Source organism: Lygodium microphyllum, chromosome 23 (genome assembly GCF_053477565.2).
Source record: "Lygodium microphyllum isolate KBCC chromosome 23, Lygodium_microphyllum_v1.1.10, whole genome shotgun sequence".
Taxonomy (NCBI): domain Eukaryota; kingdom Viridiplantae; phylum Streptophyta; class Polypodiopsida; order Schizaeales; family Lygodiaceae; genus Lygodium; species Lygodium microphyllum.
The window spans coordinates 35547483-35559019 of record NC_141157.1 but is presented as its reverse complement, the minus strand read 5'-3'; the positions used below and the strand labels follow the sequence as shown (position 1 = coordinate 35559019).

The window sequence follows — 11537 nt, the reverse complement described above, 5'->3', positions numbered from 1 at the left end:
AGGGAGTCTCAAAGACATGAAGAATGTTGAAACATCTAAGGCATAGACCCAAGAACAAGAAGAAGAGATGTTGTATGTGATTAACTACCAATTGATCATGGTGCATGAGAGTTGAGCTTTGATAAATGAAGTAAGTTTCAGACTTGGAACCTAAGCTACAAGGAGACATTGTCATTAGCTGCCATTGTGTCTCTTTGGGATAGAAAGAGTGAAGTTGATCTATATTTTAGCTGCCATTGTGAAATAGAAAGAGTGAAGCTAATGTGTACTTTGAAGTAGATAAAGACAAACAAAATCCAAGAGTTGAAGAAGGGAACCAAGACAACCAACGAAGAGAAATCAATTAAAGAGAAGCCAACCAAGGAGAACGGAAAGAAGGTGATAGTTGAGGATGAAAATAAGTTAAGATACTACCTTATTGATTATCACCTTGAAGGAGAAGACTAATTTCTTGAAGAATGCACTGGTGACTACCACCCAAGAGAAGAGTTCAAACCAAAAGGCTATCCCATCAACCATCAACCCCAAGACTACTACAACCATGGAGAAATCTATTATTGCAAGAAAGGAGAAGGATGGAAAGTAATAGCAATAAAATAGAGATTAGAAGACAATGAAAAAATTAGGTTCCAAGCAGAAGAATAAATATGAATAGTTATGGGAGGATGAGTCCTTAGACTCACATGTTATAGCTCAACTTGATGAGGAGTTGGTCTTAGAAGAAGTGAATGGGAATGGAGAAGGGAGAGGAGAAGCTTGACAATTGGATGCAAGAACCACATGTATTTAAGGAAACGTGGGTGAGTTTATGATGGCACTCTCATTTAAGGTGCAGGTTGCCTTTATTAAGATGAGAAAGTAGATGATGAATTAGAGCTAGAAGGCAAGAATGGAAGAGTGTTAGCAACTTGGATAGGGAACCCTCTATATGGAGCCAGTAAGTCATTATGCGGGGGTGAGATTTCAAATATGGAAGAGGAAGGGGATGCACTCAACCAAATTAGAGACCACCTTATCTGTCACGGGGACGTGAAATTTTGAGATGCTTTAATCTTGCTAGTAACATTTGATTAAGTTATTAATCAAATGTGCAAGCGCACTCAACCAAATTAGAGACCACCTTATCTGTCACGGGGACGTGAAATTTTGAGATGCTTTAATCTTGCTAGTAACATTTGATTAAGTTATTAATCAAATGTGCAAGGTTGTTTAGCACATGTGATGCACATGGCAGTTATTTCATGGGAACGGGCCAAGTACCCCGAGGATGCAGTGGGTGTTAAATGCAAAAGTTGTGTTATGCCAACTGGGTATTGGTGGTCAGTTGGTGCCAAGTTGGACCCTAGGACAATTGTTTGGCCATTAAGTGTCAGTGGTGACACTAGGGACTAGCATTAATTAATTAATTAATTAATGTTAGTTTAAGGATCAATAGAGGTTGGGAACCACTTCGAGTTGCAAATAGCCTAGCCAATTTCATTACAGATGGGTATGTTTAATTTTGGGCAATGTCAAAAAGGCAAAAATTAATTTTCAGCATTAATTAATTTTGAAAAATTAATTTAATGGTTGAAAATGCATTAGGAAGGTTGCCATTTGGCAAATCTTTCCCATGGTGGTTGGAGGGTGGTGGAAGTTGAATTGTAGCCATTTTGAGCTTGGTGGAAGGAGAGAGGGTGATCAGATTTGGCTCTGAGAGGTGGTGACGATTGATCGCGCGCTGCGACAGGATATGTGGTAGCATGTTTTCTCTTCCGCTTCAAGAGAGGCGGTGGTAGAAGAGGAGGGCTCGCTAGTGGAGCTGGTATTTTATTCCCCTTTTGAAGCCGTTGGTGCCATCAGATTTGTCATTAGAGCTACGAATCAAAAGATACATTTCAGTTGATTTTCTCTCTCTACAGCATTCTCTCATCTCCTCCCGTCTATGCTCAAGCATTCTTAGTAATTCTCAGCCATTGGTAGCAGAGTACAGTCAAATTTGGTGGACATAAGAGAGTTTTCTGTTGTAAATCCTAAATTACAGCAGTAATTAGGATTTAGCAACCACCTTGGGACTTGTGCCATCAGTCAAAGACATTGTACATTGAAATCAGCATTGGAAATTCGTGGAATTGTGAGGATTTCGAATGCCAGTCTATCTATTATGAATTTGGGGCAGCATTTGACCAGTTGGGGTTCCATCAGAGCAAGTCCTGGGTGAAAATCAAGGGGCAATTTGCTCGAATGCTTTGTTGATTATTGGAAAAGCAAGGGGCTTTTGAATCAACCAAGGAGATCGTGAAATCTCGGCTTGTAATTTATCCATCAGCAATTGAAATTAAAGAAATACCGAAAGGGGTGCCAGTTTTGGGGCCAACAAGGTGTCCACTGTCCAAGTTTATGAAGGTAAAGTGAGCATTTTAGTTTATGTTCATTTGTTGATTGTTGTAATTAAGTGCTTAATCATGTTAAACCACCCTATTCGAGAAGGAAGGTTGGTTTCATTATCCCCAAAATATTTGAGTGACCAAGGAAGAGTGAAGACGAGAAAGAGAGGAGTAAGGGAGAGAATACGTTTAAGTAATTGTAAGAACAATCTCAACCCCAATAGCCCTAGACAAACAACCACACAAGTTCAACTACACTAGACTAGAATAAGAGTTTCAAGGATTGGATTATGAAGATATGGCAAGAGATGGAAGAAGACTACAAGAAAGAAGATTAAATGATATATGTTAGTGTGATCCATAACTAGAATAGGACCAAACCAATATCACAATATAATAAGAAAAAAGCAAAAATGAAGAGAGAGAGAGAGAGAGGGTAAACGGACAGAGGAGCAACAACTGATGTGGAAGATAAAGAGTGGGGAGAGCTAGAAAGTTGAAAGAAGAGAAGAAAGAGGAAGTGAAGTTAGGAGAAGAGCGAGTCAAAGATTGAACTTGATGAATGATAAAGGAAGAAAAGATATAAGAAGAGAGAGAGAACAAATTAAAGGAAAAAGAGGAGCAAAAAGTAAGACTTCGCAAGGAGGGTTGGAAGGAAGAGGAGCAATAAAGAGAAATAAATAGATGAGGAAGAGAAGATGAATATCAAGAAAAGTGCCAAGAAATAGAGCTAAGCATAAGCAAAATCAGAGATAGAGAATACAACCATAGGTGAAGCAAAAAGGAGCTGCACCCAAAGCCACACCCCACTAAATGGGATAAAAAGGAACAAATAGAAGCACTTTAGGAATTAAGTTGTAGGTTACTCTTTTAACTCGAGGTCTAAACCAAATTGGCTCTAGAAGGAAACAAGTGCGCTTTAACAATGAAATAATTGTCTATTCCTTTGAACCTAAGGCAGTACACCCTTGTGTGCTTAAGTTAAAGGAAGCAGAGGAAGAAGCCTTTGTGAAGAGTGAACAAAAGAGGAATGCTTAAACTAGGTGACTTGGTCTCATAGATGGGAGATTTGAGTGAGCACTCTACATTGGGAAAAATAGTTACATTATGAAGTAACTATCATTTAGCATATGCCTCCTATGGTTCACTATGTGGTATTAAGGATCCCAAAATGTTTAAAAATGTACATTTAAAGACATTGAAAATCATTAGTAGAGTAACTATTGCAAGTGAGTGATGGAAGAAAGTTGCAGTTACAAGACAAACCCATCTTCAAGAGGCCATGAAAGGAGAAGTAATAGAGTCCCATCTTATTATAATACTTTCAATACCTATTATGTAACAATTATTTCCATTATGTGATAACTGCTTTCATTGTTTTTTGAAGAAGCATTATTGGTTGTGGGTATATAAGTTTCACTTACCTTTTGTCTTGTCACCTACAACATGTTTTTGTGCTACATTAGATTTGTACCATGATTCTACCTCCTTTGTTTATTTGTATGTTTCGTTGTTTTGTTGATTTCAAATGTTTTAACACTTCTTTTGTTGGTTGATGAACAAGTTTTTTGCATATCATTTTTTATAAAATAGAATCATTAGCAAAAAAAAGAGATGCTAATTGCCACCATCCTTCCATGCTAAGGTAACACAAATCATTGTAATATAGGGTAACAATATTTGCCATTACCGATCATCAAAATGAGTAATGCTAACCCTTATTACTCCTAAGGAATTGGCTAAGTGCAAGGTGCCAATAAAAGTCCAAGCTATAAGTTCTTCCCAAAAACTAAATACCCATGATTAATTTTCATAATAGGATGCTAGTACACATCCATTTTATGTGCATCATGCATTATGAAATCATATTCCTTTTAGCATGAATTGCCTCATTAATCAACATGGAGTTAGAAACTAGAAGAGAGGTTAAAGCATAGTGGCCTTGTTACCCTTTCAAACTAATAAAAACCGTACAAAAGCTTTTTTCCATGTATGACATATAGCAACCTTGAATAGAATCCTACCATGATACATGTGTAAACTTGGGTCTAGATGTATATTGTACATTGATCACACTAATTAGAAAACTTTTGTGAAAGGGTACAATCATGTCATAGAGTGGCCTATGGTATTCAAAAGTAAGCTATTTTAAAAAGGAATAAGAGAGAGAGTCACCCAATTTGTTTTTTTGAACTGAACAAGACAGATGGGGACACAAATTGTCCAAATAGACAAATTGCGTGACTCTTTCTCATCTTCTTAACCTAAATTGTTAGTAGACTATATTAAATTAATTTGATAGCCATCATGAAATTGCCTCCAAAAAATTGGGCATTGCATATAAAATGACATAGTCCTTGATGTGGTACCATATACTCATAGCCCTACCAAAGAGTAATTGAAATAGTTAGTTGATCAAGGGTGCATTATTCCCCCTTAGTTCTTGATGAAGAGCTTTAATACTCTTTCAAAGGAAGATAAATGGAAGCATAGCCTCCTTATGGACTATTGAGGCATAAGATAAGTCACAATAAAAAATAAATATGAACACCCTAAAATTAATGGGCTATTGAATCAATTATGTAGAGCATGAATTTTCACTAATTTGGAGTCACGGTGCTCCCAACGAGGAGGAAGCATGCTAATGATCACGTTTGATACGAGATATGGGCATTATGAATTCTTGTTGATGTCTTTTAACTCAAAATGCACCAACTACTTCTGAATGCAAAACATCTTTATGTTGTACTTTGATTATGTATTTTGGTCACTTGAAAATTCCTAAAGACCACGAGAGACATTTTCATTTAGAACTCGTTTGCTTATGCAACTCAAGCTTTATTCCAAGAGGAGAAAATGTACACGTTGGATTTCCATAATTCAATATTTGGGGTTTATTACATCCAGTGATAAGATTTGAATGATCCAATCAAGTTTAAAGACCATAAAGGAGTGGATTCTTTCTAAGTTGCTAAAATGCATGCACACTTTTCTTGGTATGGTTGGCTAGCGTATTTATATTGAGCTTACTAAAACAAAGGGGCATTTCTCACCAAACCTTTAGGTGAAACTATAGTTTTTAGATGGAAACCAAGGAAGAAAGAAGTTTTAGGATTCTTATGGAGACATAACTTATTTAAGCATCAACTTTTTGAATGTCTTTTTGAAGTATTGATGATGTAAGTAGTTTTCTAGTTAATTGTGTTTTGACTCAAGGTAAAGGACCTATTGTACATACTTCCTATACAAGTTAAAGCCATATGAAGCCATTATTCTAATTTAGAGTTTCATTGAAGTTAATACATTATTTACTAGAAGATACACATTATAAATTGACATAAGGGTCTTAAGTGGATATCTATCTAGCCAAATCTTAATATGAGACAAGGGTGGTGTATTGAGTTGTTGCTTTGAGTAGAAAATCAACATGTTATACTAGTCTTAAGAATCTTATCAATGATGTAATAATGTAGGGAAATGTGAAGATGCATTAGACTGCTTTGAATGGTGTTGATGCCAAATCATTTAGTTACTTAATACTTTGAGAAATAATAAATATCCATCCTTTTCTAAGGCAATCTAATTGATTGAGCTTGGTAAGGAGAGACAAGAATAGTGAACATTGATTTATTAATAACATTCTATTGTAGTTAAGAATAATATACAATTATAGACATACAAAGAGATAACATGTAATTACATGATGTATCAAAATCCATAATTTGTGATAAAAACTCAAAAGTTCACTTCCACTATGCTTTGGCGAAGAAAACACCATCTTTGAATCAATGTGTCCCAAATCGAACTTCCTTTCTTTGGGGAAATGTTTGTCATTGAAGGCTACAAAGAACATTGTGCTAGAGGGTTAGTCATTTAAGTGGATTCATGAATGTAGGTAGTTAATCTTGAGCTATTTTGGACATTATGTTATCACAATGCAAATCAACAACCAATCTTATGAGGTACTTCTAAGTTCATAATTTGTTTCATGCTAGCTTACTAAAGGAATATATTGACAACCCTAATTGTGTTGGATGACACACAAAGAGTAATTCCAATGGAAGGTGTCTTATGACTTTGAGTTGAGAAGTTCTAGAGAGGGTTCTTTGCAAAATAGTGAGTAGATGGCATATCACTTATTGGTGGAGAGATTTTCCCAACTGGCATATCACTTATTGGTGGAGAGATTTTCCCAACATGGAAGGATGAAAAACCTATCATAAAACCCTTCCTAGAGTTCTTGAGCTAAGGATATCTCAATTATACGTGAGTAAACATTGTAAGCTAGGTTTGCAATTGCATTATGAGTTGACAATTGTTATGCTTTACTTATAATTTTAAATTAACCATGTTTCATAAGTTATGATATGTTTCCTTATGTTACTAGGGGATTCTAAAATCTAATGGACACAGTGATTTATTTAAATGATCTAGATAAGGATCTATTAGAGAGACTTAGAGTTATGAAGCATTAATGTGTAGTTTATTTCAATTTCATTATTCCAAAATTATTAAGAATGTTCTTTAAATATCATGAAACTTTTAATAATAAAATGATATAATTGATATCATAAGTCAAATGGAATGGACCACAAGTGTTTCAAGATTAAATCTTAATACAAGTAGAAAACTAGAGAAAATACAAAAATATATGTGTGCTCCACAATATCATAAGTAATCTCCCAAGTGGGGATTAAATACAAACATTTCTACATGTAATTGGATTTCCAAATCACATGGGAAACTAGATGTAGTATTTTTATTTATCTTAAATTTAATATTCCTTGTTATTAACTAGGACTAGGTGTTTCACACATAGATTCTCCTAGTGCTTTGCACCGATGTTAGTATTTGTCATGCACTTGCAAGGTAACGTTTTATAGGTAAGTTTAACCCTATGCACACACTCTATGCCTAACATTCATTGTTTTTAATCATCTCATCCTATAGGTCTAGGCCAAAATCTTTTATAATAAAAAAAATAATATCGACCTTATTATTTTTAATAATAAAGCAATAAACATAAGATGATGATGGTGATAAGAATAAAGTTCATTATCACAAATGAGAGAGAGAGAGAGAGAGAGAGAGAGAGAGAGAGAGAGAGAGAGAGAGAGAGAGAGAGAGAGAGAGAGAGAGAGAGAGAGAGAGAGAGAGAGAGAGGGAGAGGGAGAGGGAGAGGGAGAGGGAGAGGGAGAGGGAGAGGGAGAGGGAGCCACAATTCCATGTGGAGTATCTCTTCCAAAAATAAATGTACAAGTGCACATTAGCACATCTATTTTTGGAGGTAAGCAGTACAAAGAGAACCTCCAAGTATACATCACACAATATTTGTAATTTGAATTTTTTGAAATAAAGGTCTTTAGAGAGTTCATAGATAAAAATGTCATTTTAGACACAAATAGATACGAAATGTATTAAATAATAGTAGAGTTATAGTTAAACTAGTCCAAAAATGGCATCAACCCAAAAGTGCCAACCTTGTTTGGGGTTATTATATGAATGCCTTGTAGGATCAATGTTTGGTTTGTGAAATCCTTTCAAAGTAGTACAGATTAAGATAAGGAAATAGGGCCAAAAACACAAGATGAGTTATCATCTATCTTACACAAGAAGTATTACTTATTTTCTTTATTAGATATGCATAAAGATATAATGGGCATCTAAGAAGAGAGACTATTTGTAGATCAAGATTGACCTCACTCTGTTAGAAACTAATTCATAGTTACATGATTAACTCCATGAGATAGATTACTAACCAATTGTTAGTAAATATTAGTTGTTAGTATTTGATCAAAACGGTGGATTTTCTCATATAGTCTAGACTTTAGAAGTCTACTTGAAATGTGGAACTTGAATAGTCTTACTTTATACCTATAAATATATGTTTTTTTCCTATTCTTTTATAATGTAAAAGAATTTCTTAGTACTCTTGAGTAAAAGCCTATTTGAAAAGGAACCAAATATTAAGTAATAGCAACACCATCCATGTTACTTGGGTGTCCATCTATGTGTGGAAAAACTATTGTTGCATATTATCAAGGTGGATTGACCTTCATTCCAAAGTAGAACGGGGGTTTCAATTTTGCAAAGTTGATAATGGCTGAGTCCATAGTGATGTGCTCCTAGGGCATCCAACCCTTAGACCCCTATGCTCATAATGGGCAAGGTAAGATAGATAAATAATTGATGATCTAACCAATTACTTCTATCCAATTCATTATTGATAAGGGTTGGCTTATAAGGTTTTGAGAAACAAGAAAAAGAGATCAAAGTAGGGGACTCATTATGTAGATCCAGATGTTGCTCTCTACTCCTATGGTAGTCCATTTCTAGTATCATGATGGAAGTGGGGATAGTGCCTCTTCTCACAATTTGAATATCTAAGTATACTTGAAAAGGAATATGATAGTATAGGGTGGGACTTCGTTTATGATGTGATAAAAGATTTGGGTGTTGAGAGTGGAAATGTAATCTAAAAGATGCTCATTCCAATAATGATCGTTTGTATGCTGGGATTACTCTTTATAGAGTATGAGATAGGGTTGTCCTTTGTGTCTTTTACCATTTATCCTAGAAACACATTCTTTTCTTGTGGGATTGAAAGTGGTAGAAAAATAAAAAAGAAATCGTTGGCTTTGATTTCTGCCTTTCAACCTCAGCAATGCTTGCCTTCATGTTGCCACATCATGTGGATCTACTTTCTTTAGCCACATTTGAATTTTTTTTCACATCAGCCTAAGACATTCGCATGACCAAAGCATATGAACAAATTTTCATCTTAGACTTTTGCAAAATGGGCCAAGTTTGGTGGGAATTCACTTAGGGACACTATCTGTTACTAGCACTCTAACCATTATGGTTGTGCACATCATAAGATTGAGCTTACAAAACAAGTGTGCCTTCTTAACTTCACCATGAGGAATGAAAACCTTGATAATGTGAGTATTTGGATTTGTACATTGAGGGAGGGTTATATAATAAGGTTAACACATTTTGTGGTTGTGTGAGTTGAGGAAGCATCGATCGGTATGATGCTTTGTGGATATCCTAACATACATATATATGCGTCATTGTGTTTACGAGGTTTACTCTTGTTTGGGAGAAGTAAGTACCATAGATTTATAAATATAGATAAGGTTTATCAAAAAGATATGCGCAATTTGCGCCTGTAGCTCAGTGGATAGAGCGTCTGCTTCCTAAGCAGAAAGTCGTAGGTTCGACCCCTGCCTAGCGCGAAGGACTTCTTTTTCTCTTTTACCATAAAAGATTCGAACCACGTACGAATTGGAAAGAATTTTGTCTTAAGTTTTTAAAGGTTTGATCAGCTTTCTTCCTATTTCAACATTAAATTTTTTGTTGAAAACGTAAGATCCGTTTTACATTACATGTTGGGAACTTGGGATTCAATTTACATTAAACCTTGGTTTATTCTCAAAGAGAGACACAGAGAGAGAGAGGTTGGCCTCAATTAGGAGGCATTAGTTATTTTTACTAATTTGTTTTGTTCGATGGTTTAAGACTTTGTAGCCAATAATCTAACTTCATGCAAAGTCCAAGCATTTTGAATGTCTTGTAATTAAAATTTCATTGAGACTACCTTTCAAATGAGACATGCACATACCAAGCATGCGTGAAACCTCATTTTGTAGGGATCATGTCATTAGAGAAAAGCATACCTTATAGCTTAGATCGTATATATATTGTTGATTATATTAGACTTACATGTTTGAGTCTAAAGTGGCATGCTTTAACATGAGGAACCAATAGAAGTTAATATTTGAAATTGAAACTCATGAAATTCTTTTAGGCAAGATCATTGATTATCAAATTGAAATAACAATATTAATGCTAAAAAATGTTAGGCTTAAAAGTTGATACATGACACAATTGATAGAAAGAAGACCAATACAAGTTGAAGTGATCTTTTATAGGACTACCAGTGTTCTCACACTTATGATGGTGGGTCTTTCAATTACTATGAGTACAATCATGCTAGTTAGGTCAAGTGAACTATGTTTTGTTAATCATTTTTACTTCCATTCTAGGAATGGCGCCATTGTTTAACCTTCGGCTTAAATGTGTGACCAAGTGAAACACCAATAATGACATGTCCTCTCTCTTGTTAACCTTAAATCTGAGCAATAAAGTTAAATCAAATCAAGAATAGAGTGCCATAATTATTTTTCAAAGAAGTATTATTTTTTAGGTTTATTGAGAGGATTGTCTAATGCGTTGAATAGGAAAGATAAGAGCACAAAACTTGCAACATGGAAAATTAACAATACTTAGGGAATGGCATGCAAGACGTGCATGTCATTAAGTAGTTTTCACACTACAACAAACTTGACTCAAGCTAGGTAATACAAGTTGAGTTAGGCCGACCGTCTGGAAAAGGGTCCTAAATGATCACGGTTTGTAGGATAGCTCAACCCTTATGCTAATAGTAGGATCTGACTATAATGCTAAGGCATTGACAGGGTTAAGAAGTGAAGAGATAGTCTACATTAGGGCACAATGGTATATGGACCAAAGGGACAAAGGACATGCAATCAATGTGAATGGGTCTAAAAATAGTCCATGGATCTGGCTAAAGATACCAATGCAGTGCTAAAAGAGGCTATTGGCTTGAGTGGTTGTGAGGTGAACCGAGATTTTCCTAACTTTTGTGTTCATTGAAGCCAAGGCATCTATGCGTGCATAACATTGGTATCATAACAAGGCTGCAACAAAATATCAGTGAGTGCATTACACGATTCAACAGTAGATCGCATTGGCCTCGTAACCATACAATTGTTGCACTGTGGTGTCTTCTTGCAGCTTATAACTAAAGTGGAAACCAAGGCAGAGACCTTGTCATACTTAGCAACAAGATTACGAAAACTTTGTTGGCACCATTTGTTAAGAAATGAGACACAGATGTAGGAGAGAAAAACGGGAGCTCAGTCATGCTCACTCTCTTATTTCATTATTCCATTGTTCTTTTACACTTACTAAAGAGCAAGTTATACACTAGGTTTCACTAACCATGACTAACTCTGGTTAGGTCACACTGATGAACCTGACTTATTAAATGTCCTACACATGTACAACTGGACACAACTAAGATACTGTCAAACACACAAGATAATGAGCTTGAAGTCTCAACCCTCCCCCTCAAGCTCAAGATAA

General features: G+C 35.4%; 1 non-coding gene across 1 annotated transcript; it reads left to right on the top strand.

Annotated features, from left to right (window-relative positions):
* Positions 1 to 9531: 9531 nt before the first annotated feature.
* TRNAR-CCU (transfer RNA arginine (anticodon CCU)) lies at positions 9532 to 9604 on the top strand. Its single transcript has one exon. It is a non-coding gene; the product is annotated as a tRNA-Arg (tRNA).
* Positions 9605 to 11537: the final 1933 nt, after the last annotated feature.